We start from the raw sequence: 21,805 nt of genomic DNA, 5'->3' as shown, positions 1-21,805 counted from the left end.
GTCAAGCAGGGTAGCCATCCCTAGTCACTCTGCAACAGGGCTATTCAGCACATGGACCCCAGGCGGGACACACCTGAGGTTTGGCCTGGGGTCCTGGCAGAGTATTTCACCCTACTGAGAGCAGAGACTGCCTACCTGGTTACTTGGATGCCAGGACCCTTGCATCATCTGGGAAAAGAAACCAGTTGGATACCATGTCACCCCCAGCCTTGTCCTACTAATCTCCAGGAGGTCCATTACAGATGCTTCTAATCCATACACATCGAGTGACAGAGGGGAACTCCTGGAGCCCTAACTGAGCTTGAAGCTTCAAATGAGCCTTCTTTGTAGCTTACATTCTAGCTTTGAAATTTGAATACTGAGTCACGATTGGAAATGATGTGTTCATTCAGCTGTGGCTCGTGTAGGTTAAGAGCGGTGGCCTGGGTGGGGTCGGGTGGGGGGATTTCGACGGACAGTGACGAGGTAAAATTAAATAAATAATTAATTTGTCATCGTCCGTCGAAATCCCTCCTCCCCCCACCCGGCCCCACCACGCTTACCTGCATGGGCCGCAGCTGTGTTTATTTATCTCAAGTACAAAACATCACCAGTGCTGTTGGTATGGCACATTTTGCACCACCCATGTAGGCATGGTGAATATCTCAGACAGAATTTCACACAACCCTAAATATAATTCCACAAATCCCTATTAATTGTGACAAAAAGGGGCCTAATCCTAAAGCTAATACCTTGGCAAAGAGTTCGTAATCTACATTAACTGAAATTGGCCTGTAATTTCGACATAGAGACTATACCATCTTTGTGTACAAACCAAGCTGTAGCCTCTTGAAAAGTGACCCTATATGAATTACTAGAAGAATAAAATAAACAGTTGTAACATTTTCAATAATAAGATGTTAGAAAAGTGGGAACTAAATTCAATGAAGTGGCTGTTAGGGCAAGAAGCAAAGTCTTTCTTTAACAAGCCAACTGCTTTACCAATTCCTTGAAAGGATATTTCCTGTTATAAAACAGAGAAATCTATATTGCTGTTATCAGATTTTTTTATTGATTTTAGAAATAAATTAATGTTCTCTTCCTACTTAATATTTCTGAAGTGTATAAAGTCTTATAAAAGTTTTCAAACTCATTTAAAATATCTTTAAATAATTGGATAACCTCATTATTCTTCAATTATTATATCTTGGTATGCTCTTTTTATCCTTAAGATGACTTGCCAATAAATTATAAGCTTTATTCTGGATCACCATAGTATATTGCAATGCTCTAAAAGAAAAAAGAGGCAATGTAATATTGTCTTAACAAATTTGTGTAAAACAATGTCTAGTTTACAAAAATAAAATTGATATTTTAACACTTTAGCCTTAGTTAGCAGTGTTCCATGTTCCTTGTCGAAATTATTTTTCTTTCATAGAAACATAATTGAGAAGAACCCCCTGAAAAGCTTCAGTAAATATATTCAAAACCAATTGAATAGGGTCGCTATGCAAATCAAAAAAGTGTCTGTAGTGAATTAAGCAAATGGAAAAAAAATAGTATCTTTCAATAATGAATGATTAAGTTACCATTTAGTAATACATTTATGAACATATGCTAAATCCAAGCCTGTGATAACCAAAGCATTATCTGAAATCAAAATGGATCCAATTTCAGTATTAATATTGTTCTATGTTATTTGCTTACTTCAATATTTATGATCTAACCTAGTAAGAAATCCATGAACTGGAGAGAAGAAAGTGCACTCTCTTAACATGGAATTGCATAGTCTCCATTAATCTTCCAACGCTGTCTGAGAAATAGTAGAGTATGACATTAAAATGGCTGTTTTTATACGCTCCACTCACAAGAAGCTAGTTGCAAGCACACGCCCATATGAGCAAAAATACTCACCCGAGTTAAGGTGTAAAAGCCTTGTTGCAGAGCCATACATATCAGGCACCACGCAAGGGCACAGCAAAAAGATTGCAGGCCACAAAATGAGGAGAGGAGGTGAGACTGTTTACAATAAGACAGTCTCCCTGAAACCGCTTGGCAGGATCACTTTCTCAAGGACAAACAAAAGAGGGTAGCACATCAATCATGATAAGTTGGGAGATGATGTGCCTACCAGGCTTAGACTTTTTTCCTTACAGTGACTGACAACCTTTTTAAATATACCCTGGAGAAACCACTAAACATGCAATGCCTTAATTTAGAGGCAGACTGTTCTAACATTACAGTTGGGGGTTTACGGCATGAGTGGTAATATTCAAATTATGGTAGGACAAGGATTTGCAATGCAATTGGTCTCGCCTTTGGGACCTTATATGTATTTACCTATGCAGCACATCAGGCTGGGTGCTGAAACATCTACTGTTCTTTAACATGGAAGGAAAGTAAGCACCAAACTGCTTGACATGCCAGGTATGGGAACACATGGAGAGAAATATTGCCTTTAAGCGGGAAATGGTATAGTCCAAAGCTGTGTTTGTAATATAAAATCAGGGCCTTCGGTGGTCACATCACTGAAAATACAAGATTTGGAAAAAAATATTATTGTTTACGGGTGCTCATGGGAGACAATTTCTATGGGCTAGAATCTAGAGAATGCTAAAGTGATGCTGGTATTTTACTGACCTCCACTGGTCGTTTTCTATCAAGAAAGTTAAATAGAGGCAGTTGCCAGTAAAATAAATAAAAAATAAGTCCCTCAGCAGAAAGCAATTCTGGTATTTTCCTGACCTCTGCTGATCGTTTTCTATCAAGACAGTTAAATAGAGGCAGTTGAACAGGAAAAAAAGACCCTAAGCCGAAGCAGACAAATCCTAGGGCTGATCTCATGAGCCCACAAAGTACATACACATATAAGTATATAATAAGTATATACTAAGGTATATACAAGAGGTCTCGAATGCTCGACCTAAAAAAGCACAAGCACATCTTATGATAATCACTGCCCGGTTCAAGAAATCTGCAAAGTTTCCCAATGGTCCCATCTATGTACTTGTCAGTTTTCAATCAGTTCATCACATACTGGGCAAATCGGATTAATCGAGAATGAAATCCGATACACATTCATCTTTTTTGCGCACCTCTAGCTAAAAAGACCCAAAAATAGAAAAAATTGGCCAATTTGGGCAATTTCTGTGTGATTGATGTGACCTTCTTCTATGTGAGGAAGAGAAACAGAAATAAAATACTTCATACAACTTCTTTACTTATCACCATTAAATAGACAGTCCAACAAATAAACCTCATTTCGGCTCACTTTACGACTTGTCTTTCTTTAAAAAGATAACAGCTTTTCAGATATGCGATTGAGGCACCGGCCTCAGTAGGCCAAACCATAACAAAAGAGGTTTGTAACTTCCATTTTTCTTAAATGCATTCCACCTGAAATGTCCAGATACATTAAGACATACATTTCTTATGAAAATATCAAACCCACGAACTTCATCAAACACGTTTCAGCCAAGGAAAGCCAGTTCTTGAGGCTAGTAGAGGTGATCTGCATTTTTCTATCAGGGTTGTCTGGTCTAAGAGAAGAGTTTTCACCAACCTGTTTGTCAAACAAATAGCTGACTTTCCTTAAGTAGATGAAAATGTGGACCTTAGGTGGTATACCTTGTAAGCACAAATAAATATTACATTGCCTTGTGCAGAGTGTTCTTCAATATTAAAATATATACTTGCCCAAAGCACTATGATAGCCAATTAAATGAAAACACATTTCCATGGTAATATTTTCTCAGGCTGCTTGATTTTACTAAAAAGACACAACTTATTTGCAGGAAAACAAATAGTAGCATTTATTAGATTAATTGTCAAAGCATGAATGAAACGCCAAAGTATATCCCATTTTTAGAAATGGATGTCTATGAGTCCTGGATCAATATCGACATTCCATGACCCATGTGCTTCAATATGTTCCATCCTTACCCATGGTTCTGTGGGCAAGTAGAAGGCCATATAAAATCAACTTACCCCTACATATTAAAAACATTTAGGACTATTTAAGATCTCAGAAAAGGCACACAGCTAGGTTTTACTTAAGATATCCTATCCTCAGAAAGATCACAGCATTACTACCACAAAGTGCCACTCAGATTATCAAAATTCATGATCTGGCATTGATTAACAGATTCTGAAGATTAATTGATTATGACTCAGATATTGTGACGCAGCATGGGCCATAAATTTCACTTTTTTCATATTGTGGCCAATAGAAGCCTACCTATCACTCTGGAAGGACCTACCTTGTGCCCACACTTCCTCAGAAATTGGGTTATAATGAGAATGAGTGAATGTAAGTGAGCGTGGGTGAGAATGAGATGTTATGCTTGTGAGTCTGCCACTGACTCTAGTATACTAAATGTAATTTTTGTACTGCAGAAGCACCCATGGCAAACTACTGGCACAGGTATACTGGAGGTAATTCTTGGCATAATGGGCACCCATGGTAAAGTACTGGGACTGGCATAGTAGAGGTAATACTTGTCATATGGGGCATCTATGGAAAAATGCTGACATGCTTGAGGAAATTCTTGTTATAGTCTGCACTATAGCTCATAAAATGATTATACTAGAACACCAAAAATAATAAAATGACATTCCTTCATGTTCATATAAACCAAAATATATACATAGAATATTAATTAGACCATGGTGCTAGTTTACACAGTTGAAATAATGCATTTATTTACATTGCGCTTTATTTACTTCAAAAACTGCGGAGATATGCTACAAAATATCACTGACTCATTGCGTAGGCAAGCCCCATGGTAATATACAAGTAAAGCCACACTTGGTTGTTCATAAAATGAAAGTGTGATACGATGGTGTATACTGTCGGGGTTGAACTCGCCTCATTAATAATACCACAAGCCTCATTTAGGGTGACCAACTGGCATTGGTGCAAATTCAGGAAGGTGAGTGTAAAAATTCAGGACAAAGGTTCAAAATTCAGGACACAAATTCAGGACAGGAGGTCCAAATTCAGGACAAAACTTCAGGACAATAGATAAGTTTTACAGACACATCAGAGGAGGTCGCGCAATAGTATATAAGTAAGCCCAGCCATATCCAAACATATTCAACCATTTGCAAACCTATCCATCATGTATCCTTCCATCTATCATTTCACTCATCCATACCTTCATCCATCCTTTCATTCATCCATCCATTATCCATCCATCCACCCTTTCACCCTATCCATCCAGCCATTTACCCTTTCACCCATCCAACCATCCTTTCACTTACTCATCCTTCCACCCATCCACCCTTTCAGTCATCCATCCATCCTCCCTTTCTCTCTCCATCGACCCTTTCACTTAGCCATCCTTCCTTCCATCCATCCATCCACGCACCCATCTACTCATGACTTCATCCATTGACCCTATCACTCATCCATCCTTTCTCTCATCCATTTATCCTTTCACTCCTTCACTCATCTATTCATCCTTTTGTCCACCTACCCTCCCTTTCACTCACTCATCCATCCTTACATCCACCCTTTCAATCATCCGTCCATCCATTCACCCTTGCACTTATCAATTAATCAATCCATCCATCATTTCACTCATCCATCCACCCACTCACTCATCATCCACCTTTTCACTCATCCATCCTTTCACTCATCCATCCACCCTTTTACCCATCCAGCTACCCTTTCACCCATACATCCAGCTATTTACCTTTTCTCTCATCCATCCTTCCACTCACTCATCAATCCATCCATCCATCCTCTCTCATTCTCCATCTATTCAATCTTTCCTTCACCCATTCACCCTTTCACTAATTCATCCAGCCATCCACCCATCCCTTCACTTACTCACTCGCCGACCTTTTCATATTAATTTTGAGCTGAGCCTTTTTGAGAAGAGGCCCATCAAGAACTTCACCCTCGCTGAAGGAGCCATTCCAGGACTGGGACAGAAGCCACCCAGGGCGGAGACGGGATCCACCACAGGGGGGACAGGAGCCATCACAGGTGGTGGGGGAGGGGAGGGCTCACCACATGAGGGGACAGGAGCCATCACTGGGGGGGGATGCAGGAGCCATGACAGGAGGGGGAACAGGATCCACCAGGATGGGCACAGGGGTGGGCATGCAGTATTCTAGTATCATCTTGGTCTCTTCCAGAGTGGGGTAGGGCTCCTCACCCCCTCCTGGACAGGACATCGAGAAGACAGGCTCTCTTTCCAAAATGTTAGTTTTGTCATCCTCCACTGTGATGTACAGTACTTAAAGGAGATACTCCAAGCAAACTGATTTAACTGATTGTTCTCCATACTTTGTTAATTAGTGTGGGTGCGATTGTGCCATTTCTTTATTTTATTACAATATAGACTGCATGTTTGAAGAACCGAGGTTTGCTTACAATTTAGTAACAGTAATTAAGCTCTGTGGAGAGAACCACGTGCTGCCTGGTGTAATCAGGGCCGGTTCTAGGATGTTTGGGGCCCTGGCAGAAAGGGAATGTGTGAGGCCCCTCTAAATTGCAGAGACATGACACATTCAGGGCTGTTTGCATCTGAATAGATGCCCCTGTGCCTGAAGCTGCAGCCCCTCCCTCTCAGTCACCTTCAAGCACCCCTTAACAGCTCATCAAGGGCTGATGGTGTGAGGGTTGCCATCCCGCTGTGCCTCTCCAATGCTGCCGGGTATCTGAGCTTTGGTACTGCATCGGAGTCTGTTACACCCGACCTGAACAGCATCGGAGTCAAGCAGGGAGGTGGGTGGAAGCTGTGCCGGCTTTAGGGTGGTGCGACCGGTGCCCGGTTAAAATTACGGCCAAATGGCGTCCGTTAAAGAAACCCTTCACGGACAACGGACAGATGGCCAAAATTACGGACTGTCCGTGAAATTTACGGACTGTTGGTCACCCTAGCCTCATTATCAGTTACAAGAAACAGTGTCCAAATCCAACGGTCGGGACTTCTGTTCCCAGAGTGCCTCCGTATTGTTCCAAGCAAATATTCAGCGGCACCGTTAGTATGCAGACACCAAAGATCGTGTAATGACTGACATCACTGACAGAACTCAGTACCTCAATGTCCTTATGTCAAACTGTGATGTCCAATGACTCCCCCATTGCGCAAACGCACCTTTCATTGCTAAATACTGACCCGGACTCCCAGGGGTCTTAAAATCGATTATCCCCTATAAAGAGTGTATAAAATTAGGATATCTCCACTGTTATAGCCACATGCACTGTGTAACGAACACATAAGATAGATCGGGGGAGACCAATGCAAAATATATATATATATGTATAGTTTTGTTGTTGTTTTTAAAAAAAAACATTTAAAGCATTGGCTAAAAGCAAAAATAATTTTGGGATCTCAAAAAGCACATATTGCCATTGTAGTCCTTGACACTGAAGAAAAATACTTTGGGGCAGATCTATGTTGCAGTTGCGCCACTTTTACGCCGCCGTTGCGTCACTTTTGTGACGCAGCGGCGGCGTAAACCCTGCGCCCCGTTGCGCCCTATTTACATCATGACGCATCTATGGAGATGCGTCACGGTGTAAAACCCTGCGCCACATGAAACCTGCGTCAGGTTTCATGTGGGCGTTTCAACGCAGGGGGGTGTTCCGTCGCAGGAACGCACCTGAAAAGTGACTCAGTGAAATCTATAAGATTTCACTGAGTCACTTTCCCAACGCTGATGCGTCAAAACCCTGAGCCTGCTTGAAGCAGGCCTAAGGCTTGACGCACCATGTTAGGTATGAGGTAGGTTGGAACAGTGCTGAAGTTGCGTCGGGCTTGCGACACAACTTTAGCACTGCGCCAACCTTACGTCGGCAGATACGTCACGCATCTGCTTGTCCTTGCGCCACGATGCACCGCATTGTAAATGCGGCGCATCTGCGGTGGAGCAAGGGCAAACTTGTGTGACGCATCTTCCGTGGCCCATCCATGCTGATTTGCAGGGATGCGCCAGGGAACATAAATCTGTCCCTTTGTGTGCAGATTCTTCCTTGTAAAAGACCAAAATGACATCAAGCACAGCAAAGCTGACCACTAGCTAAAGTCAGCTCACCCACTGCACCTTGCTTTAGTAGGTGGAACATAAATGTGAAAGACACAACAGATGAATGGATGAAGAAGGCTTACTGAAAGCCCTCATAAGTAATTTAATTAATGCATACGTTTAGTTTTTAGTTTTGGCTAACACCAAACCTAAAGGTTGACAGTAGGCTGTCAAAGGTCTGTGGTATATTAGACTCAAACTGCTCCTTGATGTGGCCTAGGAAGTGTGATCAACAATTGTTTTTAGGTCCCCTATTTTTCTTTTTTGAAAGTTAAACCTATACATTTTGTTTATGTCTCCCTTCTTTAATAAGTTGTCTTATTTCAAACTCAGCAATAGCTCTTCCCGGGGTCTCCTTGGGGCTTTGGACTGCCCTGCACCAGTTAGATGGAAGCGGTCGTTGACCGGCTCTATTACTGTATCTTCTCATCCTAAGTAGTTTATTTACTTTATTGTAAGAGGTGTTTTAATTGTCTTGTTAAAGATTCCAATGGAACCACCTAAATTCACATCTAAAGTGGGCATTACCGAGGAGGATATAGGTTGTAGCATGAGTTATCAATCCTCAGCCCCGGCATACCCAGTGATAGTGCTTTGATATAGCTGCTGTGTAAGTTATGTTTTGCAGTGTTCTTGCCCATCCTTTGAGGTTAAGGATATGACAGAGATTCTACTCTAGCTGATGGACAGTTGACATTCATTTTGAGCATGACTGAGAATGAGTCTAGATACTATGGAGCATGGAATTCAACATCAATGTATTTGCGGCACTAATTTCCCACAGAAGCCCTTAGTTATGAATGTTGTTGGTAGATACATGGGATTGTCTGATTCATGAACCTGTATAAATTGATGTTTATTCACTCTTGTAATTTTTTTTAATGGGTGTTTATAATGTACATAACACATGGGAAAGTGTTGTTTACTTGTAATCTCCTATTTATTTTCTTTCCGCAGGAAAGTTATGATGCTACAACAAACCTGTAATAGGAAAATTGCATCACTACTCACGTGTAATAATGCAGTGAAATTGAGTAGCAGTATCACACTGCTCATCATTTATAGCAGCACTTATTGGGTGGCTGCCTTCGTAAAGAAACTGTGAAAGGAGAAACTGTCCACCGTCCGAGCGCACCCTCTCTGAGAAAGAAGAAAAATGCAAACCCATACTTCTTTAGGAGCACAAGCTGTGGTTGGGTGTCTGCGCACAGAGTATCCTTCATATATTTTGAGGGAAATGGGTGCATCAGCCTGCTCTCTATGTTCCCCAGCAGTTATTGGACCTCTCACGATGGATAGCTGTTACAACGTGTTTCCTTTTTCTCATTTGAAATGTTATCTTCTATTTTGTAATTTACACATGGTATGCTCCTCTACACTCACCCCTGTTCTGATCTTGGTTCGCCCCGGGTTCCAGAGAGGCGACCTTAGAATGTTGAGTGAGGAGTGTAGGATTCTGGTGGAGAGAGGAGTTGGATAATAAAGCTTAGTTCTTACCTCAGAAGCTTTCGTCTTTTTATCACTATCTGTTCGTCTCAAGGAGAACGGTGTTCAAGAGTGATTTAAACAGCAACACACTAAACAGTACTGCAGATGTTGAGGGCAAAATGAATTTAAATGTTGTTTCAATCATGAACCAGCTCTTTAATTTGACCATTGCATATTGTTGAAAAGATCATGCCAACTAACAGCTTGTCCACTATAAAGCTATTTATTCAAGAGTACAACACGTATGGTTCCTTCCCGGCTGGCCAGACATCATTTGCCACCAGTTGGAGAATCCCCACAGAATACACTACATCTAGAATACAACAAATGTTTTAATTTTACCAAGTACTATGATAACTCATCATAACACATATCTTGTGTTTTTACTTCAAAGATCCTGTTCTAGGCTGCCAAGAGGAATAATGTTCCCTCTCCGTCCAGTCCTTGCTTTGTTTTAGCGTAAAAATCTAGTTTCCCGTGGCTTGTAGTTCAGATTTTTATATGCAAATTTTCGTTAGGAAAATATTTCATACATAGTGATCCTTGTACAAACCAATGACTGGCTGGACTGACCTGGCAGCCACGGAAGCAGTGCTTAATTTGAGCCGGTGGTTTCCGATGCTCAACACCGGCATTGGACACCAGCACTTAATTGTAAACACAGCCCTTATGACAGTCTGCCACATGGTGGCACTGTGTGTCTGATTTAGAGAGGAGCACAATAACCGTTGTTTATTATTTCAGTATACAATAAAAATTACTAATACCGGACTAATACCTGGCACCCAAGCCATTCTTAAAGTGTTGGGGACCTGGAAAAGTCTGAATTGTCACACTTGTAAAAGTGTGATGGTTATACATTGTGTTGGTACCGTCATTGGCAACGCAGGCTGGGGCAATGGGTGATGCTAGCTGCAGTGACTGCCTGACAAAGGACCTGACTCTTCTTTATTTTAAAAATTAAGCCTTGCACCAAAGTAGTGTAAGAACAGCATGTGAGGACTGCAGTGTATAATATGAGGAATAAAATACTCCCATTTTTAAAAAAAAATCATAAGCTAAAAAAAAGTTCTATGAGCTTAGGAAGGCACTTAAGCTGTGGCCCCTTATTTTGGTGGCCAGCAATATCTTTATGACATTTAAGGTCAGATGTACGACTGTTTTTTGCGGTTGCAAAGGGGTTTTAGGACCGTTTGCGATCGCAAAAAACTTATGGCCATGTACCAACCCTATTTTGCAAATCGCTTATCAATTAGCGACTCGCAAAATAGGGTTAGCGACTCGCTATTCTTGCCCATCCTTTGAGGTTAAGGATATGACAGAGATTCTACTCTAGCTGATGGACAGTTGACATTCATTTTGAGCATGACTGAGAATGAGTCTAGATACTATAGAGCATGGAATTCAACATCAATGTATTTGCGGCACTAATTTCCCACAGAAGCCCTTAGTTATGAATGTTGTTGGTAGATAAATAGGATTGTCTGATTCATGAACCTGTATAAATTGATGTTTATTCACTCATGTAATTTTTTTTAATGGGTGTTTATAATGTATATAACACATGGGAATGTGTTGTTTACTTGTAAACTCCTATTTATTTTCTTTCTGCAGGAAAGTTCTGATGCTACAACAAACCTGTAATAGGAAAATTGCATCACTACTCACGTGTAATAATGCATTGAAATTGAGTATCAGTATCACACTGCTCATCATTTATAGCAGCACTTATTGGGTGGCTGCCTTCGTAAAGAAACTGTGAAAGGAGAAACTGTCCACCGTCCGAGCACACCCTCTCTGAGATGGCAAAAGAAGAAAAATGCAAACCCATACTTCTTTAGGAGCACAAGCTGTGGTTGGGTGTCTGCGCACAGAGTATCCTTCATATATTTTGAGGGAAATGGGTGCATCAGCCTGCTCTCTATGTTCCCCAGCAGTTAATGGACCTCTCACGATGGATAGCTGTTACAACCTGTTTCCTTTTTCTCATTTGAAATGTTATCTTCTATTTTGTAATTTACACATGGTATGCTCCTCTACACTCACCCCTGTTCTGATCTTGGTTTGCCCTGGGTTCCAGAGAGGCGACCTTAGAATGTTGAGTGAGGAGAGTAGGATTCTGGTGGAGAGAGGAGTTGGATAATAAAGCTTAGTTCTTACCTCAGAAGCTTTCGTCTTTTTATCACTGGCGACGATCTGTGCAAGGGGACAGATGTATCCTGCTCCTCCCCTTCTGCATACTACTCCACTAACTGCTCTGGAAGGTGGTTTGACTGGCAACCTGCGAAACTTCAAGTGACCGGTTGACTCTCCACTCGTGATCCTTCGTTGTGAAAATTCGGGTGATGTGAGATTTCAAGGGACCGGTTGATTCTGCCACTCGAGTTCCTTCATTTTGAAGATTCTGGTGAGGTGAAATGATTAAATGTGGGGGACTGCTGGCGATTTTAGGGCTGAATGACTTTCATCTTCTTGCTTTACCATCTAAGTACTGAAACTTGGGTGCTGGCCTCTGATGTGTTGGCTTCTTTCTTCCACTGTTCTTAATTGAAGAGTTAGCCGTTGCATCCACCAGGCACAACAGTAATTCAAGACCACAAACAAGCTTCTGTCCAATGTTATATTTCAGTCTCCTCAAATTCTGTGGTATCGTGGTATACCCCTGTCCTTAGCTCTTCGAACTCTGCCAACTATGTGAGCTTCCCTGCCAGTCTGGTTTTCTACGTTGTATGGCGCTGCCAGTTGCATGACGAGTCTCTTAAGTACCCAATTTTTCAACTCAATCTCAATACCATCACTTCACGAGAATGGTTAGAGTGCATGAACATAGATAACACCATGACGCAAATCATTTCCTACACTTTACATGGTTGGCCCAGTTCTTCTGATCATGTAAGTGCAAATGTAAAAAAGTTCTGGGAGGTACGCTAAGAACTCAACATAGATCAATGCATCTTATCCAGGAACAATAAAATAATACCACCTGATGCTCTCAGAAACAAAATAATTTACCTTATTCTTGAGGGCCACTTAGGCAGAATCTTGACTAAAGCCTGATTACGTGAAAGGTATTGGTTCCCCAACATGGACTCAATGGTAGAAGCAAAAGTAAAAAATTGCCTTACGTGTGCTAACAGTGACAAATCTAAGATAACCAGGAAATCCCCCATCTCCCCAATTTCTGTACCAGATAAACCATGGGAGAAAATTGCGTTAGACATTATGGGTCCCTTCAAACTCAGGGGGTAGTAAAACAGTTCGCACTAGTTTTAGTTGACTATCATTCACATTGGACTGTAATGGAAATGTTCTCTTCTATTTTGTAATTTACACATGGTATGCATCTCTACACTCACCCCTGTTCTGATCTTGGTTCGCCCCGGCTTCCAGAGAGGCGACCTTAGAATGTTGAGTGAGGAGTGTTGGATTCTGGTGGAGAGAGGAGTTGGATAATAAAGCTTAGTTCTTACCTCAGAAGCTTTCGTCTTTTTATCACTATCTGTTCGTCTCAAGGAGAACGGTGTTCTAGAGTGATTTAAACAGCAACACACTAAACAGTACTGCAGATGTTGAGGGCAAAAGGAGTTTAAATGTTGTTTCAATCGTGAACCAGCTCTTTAATCTGACCATTGCATATTGTTGAAAAGATAATGCCAACTAACAGCTTGTCCACTATAAAGCTATTTATTCAAGAGTACAACACGTATGGTTCCTTCCCAGCTGGCCAGACATCATTTGCCATCAGTTGGAGAATCCCCACAGAATACACTACATCTAGAATACAATTTTTTTTTTAATTTTACCAAGTACTATGATAACTCATCATAACACATATCTTGTGTTTTTACTTCAAAGATCCTGTTCTAGGCTGCCAAGAGGAATAATGTTTCCTCTCCGTCCAGTCCTTGCTTTGTTTTAGCGTAAACATCTTGTTTCCCGTGGCTCGTAGTTCAGATGTTTATAGGCAAATTTTCGTTAAGAAAATATTTCATACATAGTGATCCTTGTACAAACCAATGACTGGCTGGACTGACCTGGCAGCCACGGAAGCAGTGCTTAATTTGAGCCGGTGGTTTCCGATGCTCAACACCGGCATTGGACACCCACACTTAATTGTAAACACCAGCACTTATGACAGTCTGCCACATGGTGGCACTGTGTGTCTGATTTACAGAGGAGCACAATAAACGTTGTTTATTATTTCAGTATACAATAAAAATTACTAATACTGGACTAATACCTGGCACCCAAGCCATTCTTAAAGTGTTGGGGACCTGGAAAAGTCTGAATTGTCACACTTGTAAAAGTGTGATGGTTATACATTGTGTTGGTACCGTGATTGGCAACGCAGGCTGGGGCAATGGGTGATGCTAGCTGCAGTGACTGCCTGACAAAGGCCCTGACTCTTCTTTATTTTAAAAATTAAGCCCTGCACCAAAGTAGTGTAAGAACAGCATGTGAGGACTGCAGTGTATAATATGAGGAATAAAATACCCCCATTGTTAAAAAAAATCATAAGCTAAAAAAAAGTTCTATGACCTTAGAAAGGCACTTAAGCTGTGGCCCCTATTTTGGTGGCCAGGAATATCTTTATGACATTGGGGTCAGATGTATGACCGTTTTTTGCGGTTGCAAAGGGGTTTTAGGACCGTTTGCGATCGCAAAAAACGTATGGCCCATGTACCAACCCTATTTTACAAATCGCTTATCAATTAGCGACTCGCAATATAGGGTTAGCGACTCGCTATTAGGATGGGGCATTCCAAGGGCATCCCTTCCTAATAGAGACTGCAAAACATATGTATAAATGTTTTGCAATTGCGGTCACAAAACACTTTCAGTTTACTACCCTGTAAGGCACTCGCAAACGGGAAGGGACTGCAGTGTATAATATGAGGAATAAAATACTCCCATTTTAAAAAAAAAATCATAAGCTAAAAAAAAGTTCTATGAGCTTAGGAAGGCACTTAAGCTGTGGCCCCTTATTTTGGTGGCCAGCAATATCTTTATGACATTTAAGGTCAGATGTACGACTGTTTTTTGCGGTTGCAAAGGGGTTTTAGGACCGTTTGCGATCGCAAAAAACTTATGGCCCATGTAGCAACCCTATTTTGCAAATCGCTTATCAATTAGCGACTCGCAAAATAGGGTTAGCGACTCGCTATTCTTGCCCATCCTTTGAGGTTAAGGATATGACAGAGATTCTACTCTAGCTGATGGACAGTTGACATTCATTTTGAGCATGACTGAGAATGAGTCTAGATACTATGGAGCATGGAATTCAACATCAATGTATTTGCGGCACTAATTTCCCACAGAAGCCCTTAGTTATGAATGTTGTTGGTAGATACATGGGATTGTCTGATTCATGAACCTGTATAAATTGATGTTTATTCACTCATGTAATTTTTTTTAATGAGTGTTTATAATGTATATAACACATGGGAAAGTGTTGTTTACTTGTAATCTCCTATTTATTTTCTTTCCGCAGGAAAGTTATGATGCTACAACAAACCTGTAATAGGAAAATTGCATCACTACTCACATGTAATAATGCAGTGAAATTGAGTAGCAGTATCACACTGCTCATCATTTATAGCAGCACTTATTGGGTGGCTGCCTTCGTAAAGAAACTATGAAAGGAGAAACTGTCCACCGTCCGAGCACACCCTCTCTGAGAAAGAAGAAAAATGCAAACCCATACTTCTTTAGGAGCACAAGCTGTGGTTGGGTGTCTGCACACAGAGTATCCTTCATATATTTTGAGGGAAATGGGTGCATCAGCCTGCTCTCTATGTTCCCCAGCAGTTAATGGACCTCTCACGATGGATAGCTGTTACAACGTGTTTCCTTTTTCTCATTTGAAATGTTATCTTCTATTTTGTAATTTACACATGGTATGCTCCTCTACACTCACCCCTGTTCTGATCTTGGTTCGCCCCGGGTTCCAGAGAGGCGACCTTAGAATGTTGAGTGAGGAGTGTAGGATTCTGGTGGAGAGAGGAGTTGGATAATAAAGCTTAGTTCTTACCTCAAAAGCTTTCGTCTTTTTATCACTATCTGTTCGTCTCAAGGAGAACGGTGTTCAAGAGTGATTTAAACAGCAACACACTAAACAGTACTGCAGATGTTGAGGGCAAAATGAATTTAAATGTTGTTTCAATCATGAACCAGCTCTTTAATTTGACCATTGCATATTGTTGAAAAGATCATGCCAACTAACAGCTTGTCCACTATAAAGCTATTTATTCAAGAGTACAACACGTATGGTTCCTTCCCGGCTGGCCAGACATCATTTGCCACCAGTTGGAGAATCCCCACAGAATACACTACATCTAGAATACAACAAATGTTTTAATTTTACCAAGTACTATGATAACTCATCATAACACATATCTTGTGTTCTTACTTCAAAGATCCTGTTCTAGGCTGCCAAGAGGAATAATGTTCCCTCTCCGTCCAGTCCTTGCTTTGTTTTAGCGTAAACGTCTTGTTTCCCGTGGCTTGTAGTTCAGATTTTTATATGCAAATTTTCGTTAGGAAAATATTTCATACATAGTGATCCTTGTACAAACCAATGACTGGCTGGACTGACCTGGCAGCCACGGAAGCAGTGCTTAATTTGAGCCGGTGGTTTCCGATGCTCAACACCGGCATTGGACACCAGCACTTAATTGTAAACACAGCACTTATGACAGTCTGCCACATGGTGGCACTGTGTGTCTGATTTAGAGAGGAGCACAATAACCGTTGTTTATTATTTCAGTATACAATAAAAATTACTAATACCGGACTAATACCTGGCACCCAAGCCAATCTTAAAGTGTTGGGGACCTGGAAAAGTCTGAATTGTCACACTTGTAAAAGTGTGATGGTTATACATTGTGTTGGTACCGTCATTGGCAACGCAGGCTGGGGCAATGGCTGATGCTAGCTGCAGTGACTACCTGACAAAGGACCTGACTCTTCTTTATTTTAAAAATTAAGCCTTGCACCAAAGTAGTGTAAGAACAGCATGTGAGGACTGCAGTGTATAATATGAGGAATAAAATACTTCCATTGTTAAAAAAAAAATCATAAGCTAAAAAAAAGTTCTATGACCTTAGAAAGGCACTTAAGCTGTGGCCCCTTATTTTGGTGGCAAGCAATATCTTTATGACATTTAAGGTCAGATGTACGACTGTTTTTTGCGGTTGCAAAGGGGTTTTAGGACCGTTTGCGATCGCAAAAAACTTATGGCCATGTACCAACCCTATTTTGCAAATTGCTTATCAATTAGCGACTCGCAAAATAGGGTTAGCGACTCGCTATTCTTGCCCATCCTTTGAGGTTAAGGATATGACAGAGATTCTACTCTAGCTGATGGACAGTTGACATTCATTTTGAGCATGACTGAGAATGAGTCTAGCTACTATGGAGCATGGAATTCAACATCAATGTATTTGCGGCACTAATTTCCCACAGAAGCCCTTAGTTATGAATGTTGTTGGTAGATAAATGGGATTGTCTGATTCATGAACCTGTATAAATTGATGTTTATTCACTCATGTAATTTTTTTTAATGGGTGTTTATAATGTATATAACACATGGGAAAGTGTTGTTTACTTGTAAACTCCTATTTATTTTCTTTCTGCAGGAAAGTTCTGATGCTACAACAAACCTGTAATAGGAAAATTGCATCACTACTCACGTGTAATAATGCATTGAAATTGAGTAGCAGTATCACACTGCTCATCATTTATAGCAGCACTTATTGGGTGGCTGCCTTCGTAAAGAAACTGTGAAAGGAGAAACTGTCCACCGTCCGAGCACACCCTCTCTGAGATGGCAAAAGAAGAAAAATGCAAACCCATACTTCTTTAGGAGCACAAGCTGTGGTTGGGTGTCTGCGCACAGAGTATCCTTCATATATTTTGAGGGAAATGGGTGCATCAGCCTGCTCTCTATGTTCCCCAGCAGTTAATGGACCTCTCACGATGGATAGCTGTTACAACCTGTTTCCTTTTTCTCATTTGAAATGTTATCTTCTATTTTGTAATTTACACATGGTATGCTCCTCTACACTCACCCCTGTTCTGATCTTGGTTCGCCCCGGGTTCCAGAGAGGCGACCTTAGAATGTTGAGTGAGGAGAGTAGGATTCTGGTGGAGAGAGGAGTTGGATAATAAAGCTTAGTTCTTACCTCAGAAGCTTTCGTCTTTTTATCACTGGCGACGATCTGTGCAAGGGGACAGATGTATCCTGCTCCTCCCCTTCTGCATACTACTCCACTAACTGCTCTGGAAGGTGGTTTGACTGGCAACCTGCAAAACTTCAAGTGACCGATTGACTCTCCACTCGTTATTCTTCGTTGTGAAAATTCGGGTGATGTGAGATTTCAAGGGACCGGTTGATTCTGCCACTCGAGTTCCTTCATTTTGAAGCTTCTGGTGAGGTGAAATGATTAAATGTGGGGGACTGCTGGCGGTTTTAGGGCTGAATGACTTTCATCTTCTTGCTTTACCATCTAAGTACTGAAACTTGGGTGCTGGCCTCTGATGTGTTGGCTTCTTTCTTCCACTGTTCTTAATTGAAGAGTTAGCCGTTGCATCCGCCAGGCACAACAGTAATTCAAGACCACAAACAAGCTTCTGTCCAATGTTATATTTCAGTCTCCTCAAATTCTGTGGTATCGTGTTATACCCCTGTCCTTAGCTCTTCGAACTCTGCCAACTATGTGAGCTTCCCTGCCAGTCTGGTTTTCTACGTTGTATGGCGCTGCCAGTTGCATGACGAGTCTCTTAAGTACCCAATTTTTCAACTCAATCTCAATACCATCACTTCACGAGAATGGTTAGAGTGCATGAACATAGATAACACCATGACGCAAATCATTTCCTACACTTTACATGGTTGGCCCAGTTCTTCTGATCATGTAAGTGCAGATGTAAAAAAGTTCTGGGAGGCACGCTAAGAACTCAACATAGATCAATGCATCTTATTCAGGAACAATAAAATAATACCACCTGAAGCTCTCAGAAACAAAATAATTGACCTTGTTCTTGAGGGCCACTTAGGCAGAATCTTGACTAAAGCCAGATTACGTGAAAGGTATTGGTTCCCCAACATGGACTCAATGGTAGAAGCAAAAGTAAAAAATTGCCTTACGTGTGCTAACAGTGACAAATCTAAGATAACCAGGAAATCCCCCATCTCCTCAATTTCTGTACCAGATAAACCATGGGAGAAAATTGCGTTAGACATTATGGGTCCCTTCAAACTCAGGGGGTAGTAAAACAGTTCGCACTAGTTTTAGTTGACTATCATTCACATTGGACTGTAATGGAAATGTTATCTTCTATTTTGTAATTTACACATGGTATGCTCCTCTACACTCACCCCTGTTCTGATCTTGGTTCGCCCTGGGTTCCAGAGAGGCGACCTTAGAATGTTGAGTGAGGAGTGTTGGATTCTGGTGGAGAGAGGAGTGGATAATAAAGCTTAGTTCTTACCTCAGAAGCTTTCGTCTTTTTATCACTATCTGTTCGTCTCAAGGAGAACGGTGTTCTAGAGTGATTTAAACAGCAACACACTAAACAGTACTGCAGATGTTGAAGACAAAAGGAGTTTAAATGTTGTTTCAATCGTGAACCAGCTTTTTAATTTGACCATTGCATATTGTTGAAAAGATCATGCCAACTAACAGCTTGTCCACTATAAAGCTATTTATTCAAGAGTACAACACGTATGGTTCCTTCCCGGCTGGCCAGACATCATTTGCAACCAGTTGGAGAATCCCCAGAGAATACACTACATCTAGAATACAATTTTTTTTTTAATTTTACCAAGTACTATGATAACTCATCATAACACATATCTTGTGTTTTTACTTCAAAGATCCTGTTCTAGGCTGCCAAGAGGAATAATGTTCCCTCTCTGTCCAGTCCTTGCTTTGTTTTAGCGTAAACATCTTGATTCCCGTGGCTCGTAGTTCAGATTTTTATATGCAAATTTTCGTTAAGAAAATATTTCACACATAGTGATCCTTGTACAAACCAATGACTGGCTGGACTGACCTGGCAGCCACGGAAGCAGTGCTTAATTTGAGCCGGTGGTTTCCGATGCTCAACACCGGCATTGGACACCAGCACTTAATTGTAAACACCAGCACTTATGACAGTCTGACACATGGTGGCACTGTGTGTCTGATTTAGAGAGGAGCACAATAACCCTTGTGTATTATTTCAGTATACAATAAAAATTACTAATACCGGACTAATACCTGGCACCCAAGCCATTCTTAAAGTGTTGGGGACCTGGAAATGTCTGAATTGTCACACTTGCAAAAGTGTGATGGTTATACATTGTGTTGGTACCGTCATTGGCAACGCAGGCTGGGGCAATGGGTGATGCTATCTGCAGTGACTGCCTGACAAAGGCCCTGACTCTTCTTTATTTTAAAAATTAAGCCTTGCACCAAAGTAGTGTAAGAACAGCATGTGAGGACGGCAGTGTATAATATGAGGAATAAAATACTCCCATTGTTAAAAAAAAACATCATAAGCTAAAAAAAAGTTCTAAGACCTTAGAAAGGCACTTAAGCTGTGGCCCCTTATTTTGGTGGCCAGCAATATCTTTATGACATTTGGGGTCAGATGTACAACCGTTTTTTGCGGTTGCAAAGGGGTTTTAGGACCGTTTGCGATCGCAAAAAACGTATGGCCCATGTACCAACCCTATTTTACAAATCGCTTATCAATTAGCGACTCGCAATATAGGGTTAGCGACTCGCTATTAGGATGGGGCATTCCAAGGGCATCCCTTCCTAATAGAGACTGCAAAACATATGTATAAATGTTTTGCAATTGCGGTCACAAAACACTTTCAGTTTACTACCCTGTAAGGCACTCGCAAACGGGAAGGGGTCCCGAGGGGACCCCTTCCCCTTTGGAAATGCATGAGCAATTATTTTGTAAGGGCAGGCAGTGGTCCCAGGGTCCACTGCCTGCCATTAAAAAATAAAACTGAAAAGTTTCATTTTTATATTTTAAATGCAGCCCGTTTTCCTTTAAGGAAAACTGGTTGCATTTAAAAAAAACTGCTCTATTTAAAAGCAGTCCCAGACATGGGGGTCTGCTGACTCCAGCAGGCCACAATCCCTGGGAGGGCTAGGCATTACCAATGGGATCGCAAATTGCGACAGCCTCATTAACATTCATGAGGCATGCCATATGCGACCCCATTGAGAATCACAGTGTCTCAGACACTGTTGTACATAGCATTTTGCATATCGCAATTTGTCGCAATTAGCGAGTCGCAAAATGCTATGGTCGTACATCTGGCCCTAAGTGAAGACAGTTTAGCGATAAATGTTTGATGCGACACTTTCTTTTTGCCTTGCTATTTGTTTCATGATATAAAATTAAAAGCATAAGTTTATACAACTTGTCTGTATTAGGGAGCATAAAAGCCAGATTCTCTTCTTTTGATTTTTTTTCTTTTCTATGTAATTTAGTTTCACACTGTTTTGGTTAGCCATTTTTCAAATGTTTAACATCACACAAGTAAAAGTAATGAAATGTACCGAACTCACTTCCTCAGTAATTTTCTTTCTTTCACTCTCTAACTCTCTTTTCCACCTTCTCTGCTCTCTTTATTTTTCACTCCCGCTCCCTTTCTTGATCTCTCTACCGTTTGTTCATTGTCATTCATCTTACAGGATAGATATTAGCACACCAGTTTTACAGTTCATTACAGTCATTCTATTCAAATATCCCTTAAAGTAACTAGATATGAACTCATTGTGAAAAGTCTGTCTTCTGCCTTTCACAGAGATTCAGAAACAACATTTCCAACCCCAAAGTTGAGATACGTCAGTCATGCTCTTCCTATCGCAGTACAGTTGACAGTTCCAGTTCTGTATTTAAAGGCAGCCAGGCCGGTTCCTCCTAACATACCTGCTAAGACCAATCAGTCACACTGTTCAAGCACAGGAATGGATGAATGGTGCATAATCATGATTCCCTTCATCTGACACATCTTGTACATACCTTTCACCTCATTTTTCAAAGTTTCTGCTAAACTGACAATCTAGTTCAGATTGAGTGAAGACTCGTTCAGCAGCAGTTGCTTGTAAATTGCACATGCCAAAACAGAGTCACGAAGAGTTTTGCTGTCTTTCAGAAGCTTGTGCTGCCTTTTGGTAATTCTACATAAACCGTTTCATTAAACATTAACTTTGTCAAGGAAGCATCTCAACTTTTCAACAGACAAAAAAAGCTCCTTATTTAAGGTTCAGACCAATTCACAAATAGCGTT

Source organism: Triturus cristatus, chromosome 7 (genome assembly GCF_964204655.1).
Source record: "Triturus cristatus chromosome 7, aTriCri1.1, whole genome shotgun sequence".
In the NCBI taxonomy this organism is placed as follows: domain Eukaryota; kingdom Metazoa; phylum Chordata; class Amphibia; order Caudata; family Salamandridae; genus Triturus; species Triturus cristatus.
The sequence above is the reverse complement of the archived record's forward strand: the minus strand, read 5'-3'. Positions refer to the sequence as shown.